The sequence below is a fragment of the Adiantum capillus-veneris genome, chromosome 27 (genome assembly GCF_014529385.1).
Source record: "Adiantum capillus-veneris isolate H3 chromosome 27, ASM1452938v2, whole genome shotgun sequence".
Classification (NCBI taxonomy): Eukaryota; Viridiplantae; Streptophyta; class Polypodiopsida; order Polypodiales; family Pteridaceae; genus Adiantum; species Adiantum capillus-veneris.
Window position 1 is genome coordinate 126,221,879 of NC_140957.1, and position 9,563 is coordinate 126,231,441.

The window sequence follows — 9,563 nt, forward strand, 5'->3', positions numbered from 1 at the left end:
ATGGAAGAGAGATTTCACACATGATAGGATGTGTGGCATGTTCAAACTTTCATGGGTTCAGCTACAATGGATCGCTCTCATAGAAAATATGATTGACTTGTTCGTACAAAACGTTTACCTTCCTTGATCCTCTCCATATTGTTAATGTATGCATTGTGATCAATGGGGCTTGATCATCTGCAGAGAACTCATCTATTTTGGTATAATATTATTGATTACTAGCCCTTCTGATGGATTCATTCATTATTGCTTGAAAGCAAGGACCAATCAAAGCATATCTCATCTTGATCTGAATGGAAAATTGCACCATAGCATTCTAAATATTGGACTAGGTTATTCCTTTCACGTGTTCCTTCTCAAGGTTTGTGTTATCTACTGCTTTAGCTAGAACATCATAGGTTATTGCAACATCCCGTCTATTCTATCATAGTTGCGATTGATTTCCTATCAGCAAGTAGTTTAGTTGTGATTGTGCCTACCTGCCAATGTTTCTTATAAAAACCCTTTCAAAAAAACTTGAGATAGTAGTACAAATTCATGCTCTGTCCATTTTACCACATTTTGTAAGATAGTTATCTGCTCTTCAATAGTGGGTTATAAAATGGTCTTCTCATTTGATTGAACTTCTTTTCTTCATTAGGTAATCAACTGGACTTGAGGATTGGTAGAGGGGTTATTTTGTTGTTGCTTCTTCCATTGTTAGTGGTCAACAGAAACCATGTTTGTACTCGGTCCTTTTTTCTTCTTCACTTTCTTGTGATAATAATTTGCAACCTCCTTGCACTAGTTGCACAAGTGATCATCATCCAAACATAGTGAACAATGCTTTTGCCTTGGTGGATAGAAATTTGGTTGGTCTACTCCTTGACCATATCCCCTCGTTCGCCAAATCATCATCCTCAATTTGAAGGGCCCGCACAGTGTTGCTAGGCCTCTTGTCGCTGTTATTGTTTACGAAACTTAGTAACGCATTGGCTGCCTGACTCGGTTGCTTGTTTTGTGTTTTCCAATTAGCCATGTTCCAAGAATTACATCAACATTGATTGGTATTGTGATTCTTGAGTTCTACCAAACATCGAGCGAAATTATCCGAGCAAGCTCAAAACCGAGCAAAGTTATCAAGTGAGTTTCTCACGTATATATACATGTCACCATTGCTAGCAAAAATATGTTGTTTTGGAAACTTAAATATAGATCGATTGAACAGCGTAGTTCACAAAGATGGAAGATGCGACTCCTTTCCATTTTGGATCATTGTTTGGAAAAATTTAGGAGATGTTTAGAAGGCCATAATTTGTTTGCGGCAAATTTCAATCTCTTTTGAGCTTGTGTCTGCTCAAGACAAGGTGGTAAAGAAATCTTGCTAGTTGGCATGGATGAGGGAAAGGGTTGCATCATATTGACATCGCATTTTTTTTTGCAGATGATAGAGACTTGCCAAACCAAGAGCTACCATGTATGTCCACTAGGAGGAACACTAACAAGTGAGAAAAGATGCTTAGATATTCTCTCTCTTTCTCTCTCTCTCTCTCTCTCTCTCACACACACACACACACACACACACACACACGAAAAAAAAGAGAAACAATATCACTATCACCGACTTTTCTCATCACATACAAAAGATCTTTACAACAAAATGTTGAGGTTGGAGAATCCCCAAGAAAAAGTATTTTCACTTTCAGGGACCAAAGTTGAATAGATTTACTTCAATCTTTGACTTATTTTTCTTCTCTTTCACTTCACCTTGCACATTCTCCCACTTAAGTTTTAGTCCTCATGAAAACCAAGCCCACGTGTGAGCACAATTAAACTACCTTGTAGGATATGTTCTCTCTCTCTCTCTCTCTCTCTCTCTCTCTCTCTCACTCTCTCTCTCTCTCTCTCTCACACACACACACACACACACACACACACACACACACACACACACACACACAAACAACTCTCTGAAAAAGTCTGCGTCTCTTTCAAAAAAAAAAATTCAAGAAAAAGATCCTTCTATTAGTTACTGAAACTGCCCATAGGGCTACAACCACCTCTTCAAGAGAGGGCTACAACAACCATGATGGGAGACTCTCCCATTGAAAAAACCAGCATATGTACAATGGGGCTAAATCAAGAAATGGGGGAGGGAAAAACCACACAGGTGGTCGGTAATGCCATCAGAGTACACCCTAGACCATGGTGTAAAAAGGCCCAGGACGCCAGAGTCGAAGGAAAGCCTCTCTGCACTCCCAGATGCGGTCGGAGCTGCCATGTAGTCCCTCAAGCTGTCCTCTGAGAGAATGGATAAGTTCTAGCCAAAAATCGCGAACAGCCTCTGTTGGTGGCATAGGGAGAGCCTCAAAGATGCGAAAGCAACGGGCCCGCCTGATGAACCAGAGTGTCAGGCCACTGATGAGCTCCCAACACTCCTCTCTCTCACTGCACCACTCCTGTGGAGTAAGCTCTGTAGTAGCAGGCTGGAGTGCGTCTCTTTCAATTTTTAGATTTCAAGTCTCCTAAAATATAATGCTAAGAGCCCATTGAAAACTCAAAACAACCAATTGAAGGGAGGGAAAGAAGGATAAAATTCGGTTTGAAACTTCATGAAAATAGAGTTCAATTGTAAAAAATTCCGTTATTCTGAGAAATTTCCTCTATGGATGTTTGTGAAATTAAATTTTCCCGAACACTATTTGAAGCATGTGAGCCGATGCGCTCTCTCTCTCTCTCTCTCTCTCTCTCTCTCTCTCTCTCTCTCTCTCTCTCTCTCTCTCTCTCTCTCTCTCTCTCTCTTTGACACACTGAGAATACACTCATTAGAAGTATAAAAAGATGAAATTTGTCAAAAAATGATTCGCAGGAAAAACCCAGCAGCAGTACCAGAAAGTAAAACTTACTTTAGCAGCACTACATTCCAGAGAGACACCTACCTAAGATTAGTTAAGCTAATTCTCTGGAATCTCAACATCCCCATCGTCAATCTCTGTTTGTAAATCCTTGGGATCCTTGCCATTCACAGAGCAACCCACACAAACGCAGTACCAACAATTTCCTGTACTATGCGAGCAAACTCCTTTGCCATTGAACTGGGATGCATCACACCGGCAATCTCAATCACATCATCGAAAGAAATGTTGCCATTGTGCTTGATGTTCTTAAATGTATAAGGAGAAGGAAAAGGAATCTGCAGGTCAGAAACTAGCTAAGAGCTCATGGGACACACTACCATGGAGCAAAACCCTGTTGCGAATGCTAGGACTGAGGGGCAAGTAGAAGAAGAAGAAAAACTCAATCGATTGCTACAGCGGCTTGCATCGTCAGATTAATAGGAGGAATTTTCACAATGCAATTATGAGAGTAGCCAGCAAGTAGGACTCTCTAATCTTAGAACAAAGAAAAATGTTGCAAAGTCATCGACATTTGTAAGATGAAAAGTAAAAAATTTGTAAAGCTGTGAAGAATTTGAAGATCATGAAGCATATGGAAGGTCGAACGTGTTCCAAGTTAACCTTACCGGATATTTTTGGAGGCGTTGAGACCTCTCAAAGACTCTGCACAATGTGAAGTAGCAAAATTCTCCAACTATGAAGGTCGAGATATTGATGCCACGATAGAGTGAGCAAAGTGAGAGTGTAGGTGAGGACAAAGCACAGGGCAGGTCTCTAGCCTGAAAATGTCATTGGATGAGTGACTGATCTATTGGGTAATAGCGGCTCATTGATGGAACCTGAGAACCTGAGAACATATTGAACACTTTTCTCCTTTTCCCCTTGCTTTTAACCGGCATTTTTGGATTATAAGGTGACTACTCACTCCTCTCTGAGATCTCTCTCTCTCAAAACTCAACTCTTTCAAGGAGCGCGCGCCGGCGCGCGCTCCTTGAAAGATTTGAGTTTTGAGAGAGAGAGATCTTAGAGAGAGAGAGAGAGAGAGAGAGAGAGAGAGAGAGAGAGAGAGAGAGAGAGAGAGAGAGAGAGAGAGAGAGAGAGAGAGAGAGAGAGAGAGAGAGAGAGAGAGAGAGAGAGAGAGAGAGAGAGAGAGAGATTTTTCGCAGCAGCGTATCAGCAAGATCAGTGGGGGCTTCTTCTCGTCGCAACTGTGGCCGTCTCAGCAGAGAAGAAGGCTGCCAACCCCATGCGGGAGATCAAAGTGCAGAAGCTTGTGCTGAACATATCAATCGGTGAGAGTGGTGATTGTCTCACAAGGGCTGCTAAGGTTCTTGAGCAACTAAGTGGGAAAACTACAGTCTTTTCCAAGGCTCGTGAGGTCTTTTGGAATCAGGAGGAATGAAAAGATTGCCTATAATGTAACTGTTCGGGGAGCTAAGGCCATGCAGCTCCTTGCGAGTGGCTTGAAGGTGAAAGAGTATGAGCTCATCAGAAGAAATTTCAGTGACACTGGCTGTTTTGGTTTCGGCATTTGAGGGTGATAGCTACAGAGTCGGTAGGAGAAAGAGGGCCAAGGCACGTGTTGGCCAAGGCACGGGTTGTGGCTATTACATTGTATATCAGTCTCAGGACTTGTGGCTTTGATGGCCTGAAATACTTATGTAAACGAGTTACTTTTTGGCTGGAAATTTTTTGTGGTGGTTTTTTTAGGTCTGCTTTGTGTATTGCAAAGCCTACCTAGAAGTTTCAGAGTTGTATACCCAAGAGAGAGAGAGAGAGAGAGAGAGAGAGAGAGAGAGAGAGAGAGAGAGAGAGAGAGAGAGAGAGAGAGAGAGAGAGAGAGAGAGAGAGAGAGAGAGAGAGAGAGAGAGAGAGAGAGAGAGAGAGAGAGAGAGAGAGAGAGAGAGAGAGAGAGACTGCCTCTGCTGGAGAGAAAGTTGGTCAATACTCACTCGTTATCTATGGAGGAATCCATCCCATGCAGAGTGCCCCATACTATATGCCAGTTTTGTTGCAATATCCAGGTGTGCAATAGCGACATCCAGGATTTACACTTCCCGAGCAAGCACAACCACATTATCTTGGGGTCCCGCTATTGCAACCACAATTTTCAGGTGTTCAATCACAGTATCCGAGTGCTGGCCAGCATGCTCAGTCTCAATATCATGGCACCCAGCTACCGCAGACGCAATATCCAGGTGCTCAACAGGCTCGTCCTCAGTACACTGGCCCACAACAACAGCAAAGAACTCAGCCAAGTGGCAGTTCGAGACTAGGAAGGCCGCCATGACAACCAGGTGGAAGAAGAACACGAAGAAGAGAGGTCACATCAGTGCATGCCATGGAAGAATTGGCAAGCACAAAAAGCATCCCGGAGGTCGTGGTAATGCAGGAGGTATGCACCACCATCGCATTCTATTCGACAAATATCACCCTAGGTACTTTGGGAAGGTAGGTATGCGCTACTTTCACAAGACAATGAACAAGTTTCACTGTCCCATTGTGAATGTGGATCATCTCTTCTTGCTTCTGCCCGACTCTGCGAAATCTGCTCCGGAACGAAAGGGGCCCTTGCTGGATGTCACACCGTTCGGGTCACCAACTATAAAAATTAGAGGTAAATCTCAGAATTTGTAGGTGGGGTTACACTAAACCTAGGTTTTTGTTACACTACACCTAGGTTTTTTTCGAGCACTGTGAGTGACTTATATAGGCGGGACTGAGTCTGAGAGGAGTGAGAGATAACGTAATTGGCTAGATTGGTTGAGAGCATGCACACCCCTTCCATGCAGAGCTCGCTGCCAGTGGCAGAGTCAGGCCCACTTTTGTGGAATTCTAGAAGAAGGTGGAGGTAGCGAATGCTGAACAAGGGCATCGGTGCATCAAAGTCATTTTGACGCGTGACCAAAAAGGTTGGTTTTTTAGAAAAGATTCCTCGATTGTGATCTCGCAACTATGGAAGACGAACCTCATTCTCTCTCTCTCTCTCTCTCTAAAGGCATTGGAATGAAGGACACGATAGTAATAGTCCCATGGTCCCTCCAAAGTAGTTGGTATACTGTATGCAATGCCTTCACAAAGTAGCCTATGTCACATGGCACTCAAGCAAGCAAAGGATATCTTTCAAGTTCAAGAGCTACCTATGCATTATGACGGACATGTGGCATTTGAGTTACCATCTCTTGGTTTATTTGTGCTCGTAATTACGACAATTGCAACATGTGAATTTACCATGGAGAATAAGTTTGCACAAATAGAGTTTTGGAATATGCTCAAGAAGATGGTTCGGAAGCAAGGAAAAGACTTGTATCAATGTGTGTGTGAACACATTAAAGGAAGAGTATGGCTCTTTTGTTTGAGACTCTTTTAATGTGTGTGAACACATTAAAGGAAGAGTGTGGCTCTTTTGTTTGAGACTATTTGAGATGCAACATGGTTTCTTTGCTACACTATACTCTATAGAGTAACTATGGAGATCTTGATCTAATCTTTTACATTGCTTATGCTCACTCGGTTTCTTGTTCGCTCGGAAGTACTCGCTCGAGGATTGGCATTCCTCGTGATTCTTCATCTAGCAAATGTTGCACCACATTTGATTCAATGCACAGTAATTGGTCACATGACCATCATTTCGACATTTAATAAAGTGTGATTTTGAGGTCCACTTTAGAGGGTTTTTCCTTTTGTGTTGTCACTGCCAAGGCCTTTTTTTTTTGCTCCATTGGTCTTTTTTGATTGTGTAGAAGGATCTTTTTCCTCTTCCAAGCTTGCATCCTCTTATGATTCACTATCCTTTCCATCTTCAGAGTCACTTTTTGCTGAGTGTTTCTTAGATTTCTTTATACAAGGAACACCCAAAGGTCTACCACCTAGATTCCCAACATAAACCATTGCAATGATACCACTTCTAGGTCAATTGTGGCCAGTGCAGTTTGGAGACTCTTTTGCAAACCCCAATTATAATATAAATTCAGTATCTTGTTCACTAGATGTGCCGTTCCTACTCATTGAAGTAGCAAGTAGAAGTTAGTTGTGTAAGTTTTCACATCAGATCTCTTCTGTTTGCACAACCATAAGCACTTTAGCAACTCCAGAGTCATTTTGTTTATACAAAATCTCTTTAGAAATTTCATAACAATACTCAAAGAAGTTTTAAAATAATCAACCAGGTATTAGTCAAGCCACTTCAAAACTTTTTCACTCAAAGTAGCTTCAAATACTACTTCCTTATGCACCACATCAGCAATACCGCCCAATAGTGCATATCACTTTTCAAAATATTGAACATCTGAATTCAGATGTTCATCATATTTTTGTGAAAATTTGTTGTACTTAAGACCATGATGGTTACCGCTTGGTCCTACGATATTAGAAACTCCATAAAGATTGGGTCTAGTTGGAACAGGAACCGCTGCAATCTAGGGTGGGACTCCCGCAGCTACACTTGGCTCCTTGGTTGGTGGAGTGGGATCCAAAATGGAGGTGCCAGTACCACCAAGATTGCGACTTGCAACAACAACTGGTAATGTGCCCGCAATTGTGACCATCCTTCCTCCAAGACTCAATTCCACTAGCATCGGCAACAATAATTCATAAGATTGAGACCATATGATTTGGGTTGCATTTATACACCCGTATCACAATAATTATATGTAAAAAATACCATTATATGCCAAAATTTCCGCTTAATATATAAATATCCAAATAATATTTTTTGATCAAAAAAACTTTTCGCTCAAAAGCATAATTATAAAAAAGAGCATCACTGCTTTCAATAAAAAATGTTGCTACCTCTTGCATTGTCAGTTTCACAGAGACCACCAGCCGTAGAGTTCAATGGCAGCTTCAATACGATCACAACAACACGAGCAATATTTAGTTATACTTTCTTGCTTACATTTCATGAGTACTAACTTGTTTTTGTGTGTTGTGCCAGTCTCGTGTGGTGTAGTAGTTACTCTCTCACCACAAAGCTGGCTTGCAGACTATAAACCACTTTGCGGTGTGCAATCATATGGCTCACTCTAGAAGTGAGTAGAAATTAGTACCTCTTCTTGTGGTGTACTACCTTGTGGCCCACTCTAGGGGTGTTTAGGGAAAACTTAGATTCTCACTAGTGTGGTGCAATAATTTATCTCTCACCATAGAGCTGATTTAGAACTTAGTGGTCCACTCATGGAGTGCAATAGGCATGATGCTACACCTTTCACTTTAGAGTGGCCTTTAGGGTTCACAGTTTTAGATTAAGACACATTATTGTTAGTACTAGATAAAAACACGAGGGTGATGCTCGTCAACCAAGGAGTGGAGAGATGCATACTTCATGACCTCTTCATCCTTGTGTGAACACCAGTTACCCTTGTGCTTTGTACTCCATAGACACACCATTTTTCATCACTAGATGACTTGGTGTTGTCTTGGATGTAGATACATATGATGGTTGGCCTACATTTGAGATTGTTAAGCTATCCGTTGGTGGTTGTGTTGTGAGTTATGTTGGGTATGCAAGCCCAATTGTGGTCCAATTTATCTGATGTCTGCCCGTGGGAGCAAGCCCTTGAGGCATGCAGGTAAGATTCAGTTAAAATTGGATTTTGGATGGAATGGCCACTTTTATATTAAGCTTTTGTAAACACAAGAATATACAATCAATCAAGTATAGCATTGTTTGTTTTTCCTCTATGTCATATCTCTCTCTCCTCTCTCACTTGTTCTGCTCTGCACGCCTCCAAGCCATGGTAGTTCTTCACCATCATCCATCTTAGATTTTCTCTCAACAAGTTACACACACTTTATTAGGGGCTAGATTAGGTCACATTATTGCTAGTATTACATAGAAAAATGAAACGTTAATGCTTGTCAACCTTGGAGTGGAGAGATGCATGCACCCGTTATCCTTGTAATTTCTAATCTGTAGATATGCCATTGCTCATCACTAGATAATTTGGTGTTGTCTTGGATGTAGATACATGCAATGATTGGAATTTGGCTCACATTTAATATTGTTAAGTTGTCCGTTGTTGGTTGTGTTGTGAGTTCCACACACTTTATCAGGGACTAGATTGATAAAACTATCAATCAACATTACAACAGCACCCAAGATTTGTGCTGAGAATACCTCACACAATCTGGGTTGTTCACGTGTATGCTCCTTTGACCCTTTAGTTGTGTTTTCTATGGCTTGTGCACCTCTCTCTTTTTCTCTCTATATCCCTCTTTGTGTGTGCTTTGTTTGTATTTAAATTTTTAATCATTAATCATGTAGTGTCTATAATCTGCAATCATGGAATAGTGTTTCTGGCTACAAATTATTTCATAGTGTTCATGGTTTACAATCATGACATAACTTTGATAGTTTGCATTCATATCATAATGTTTATGGTTTGCAATTATATCTTACACATATGGAGCACACTAAGCTAGCAAAACATCAGTGGAAGTTTGTCTCCAAGGTTATAGTGCGACACTTTCACTTCATGTCAAAGACCAAGCTTTGCTACTATCTACACCCTACAACTTCAAATCATTATTATTAGTTTATAGAGACTTCAATCAAGTATGTATTTGAGTAGCTCTAGGTTGTATTTGTGCCCATTGATTTTGACATATCACTCATGACATTAGGTTCATTATTGAACACGGTCAAGCAGACTATTGGATAGATTGCAAAGTCTTTTCAAGAGCTAA

General features: G+C 41.2%; 1 pseudogene; it reads left to right on the forward strand.

The window, feature by feature from the left end:
* The first annotated feature begins 5,162 nt into the window (after positions 1-5,162).
* LOC147422724 (large ribosomal subunit protein uL15x pseudogene) lies at positions 5,163-5,741 on the forward strand (annotated as a pseudogene).
* Positions 5,742-9,563: the final 3,822 nt, after the last annotated feature.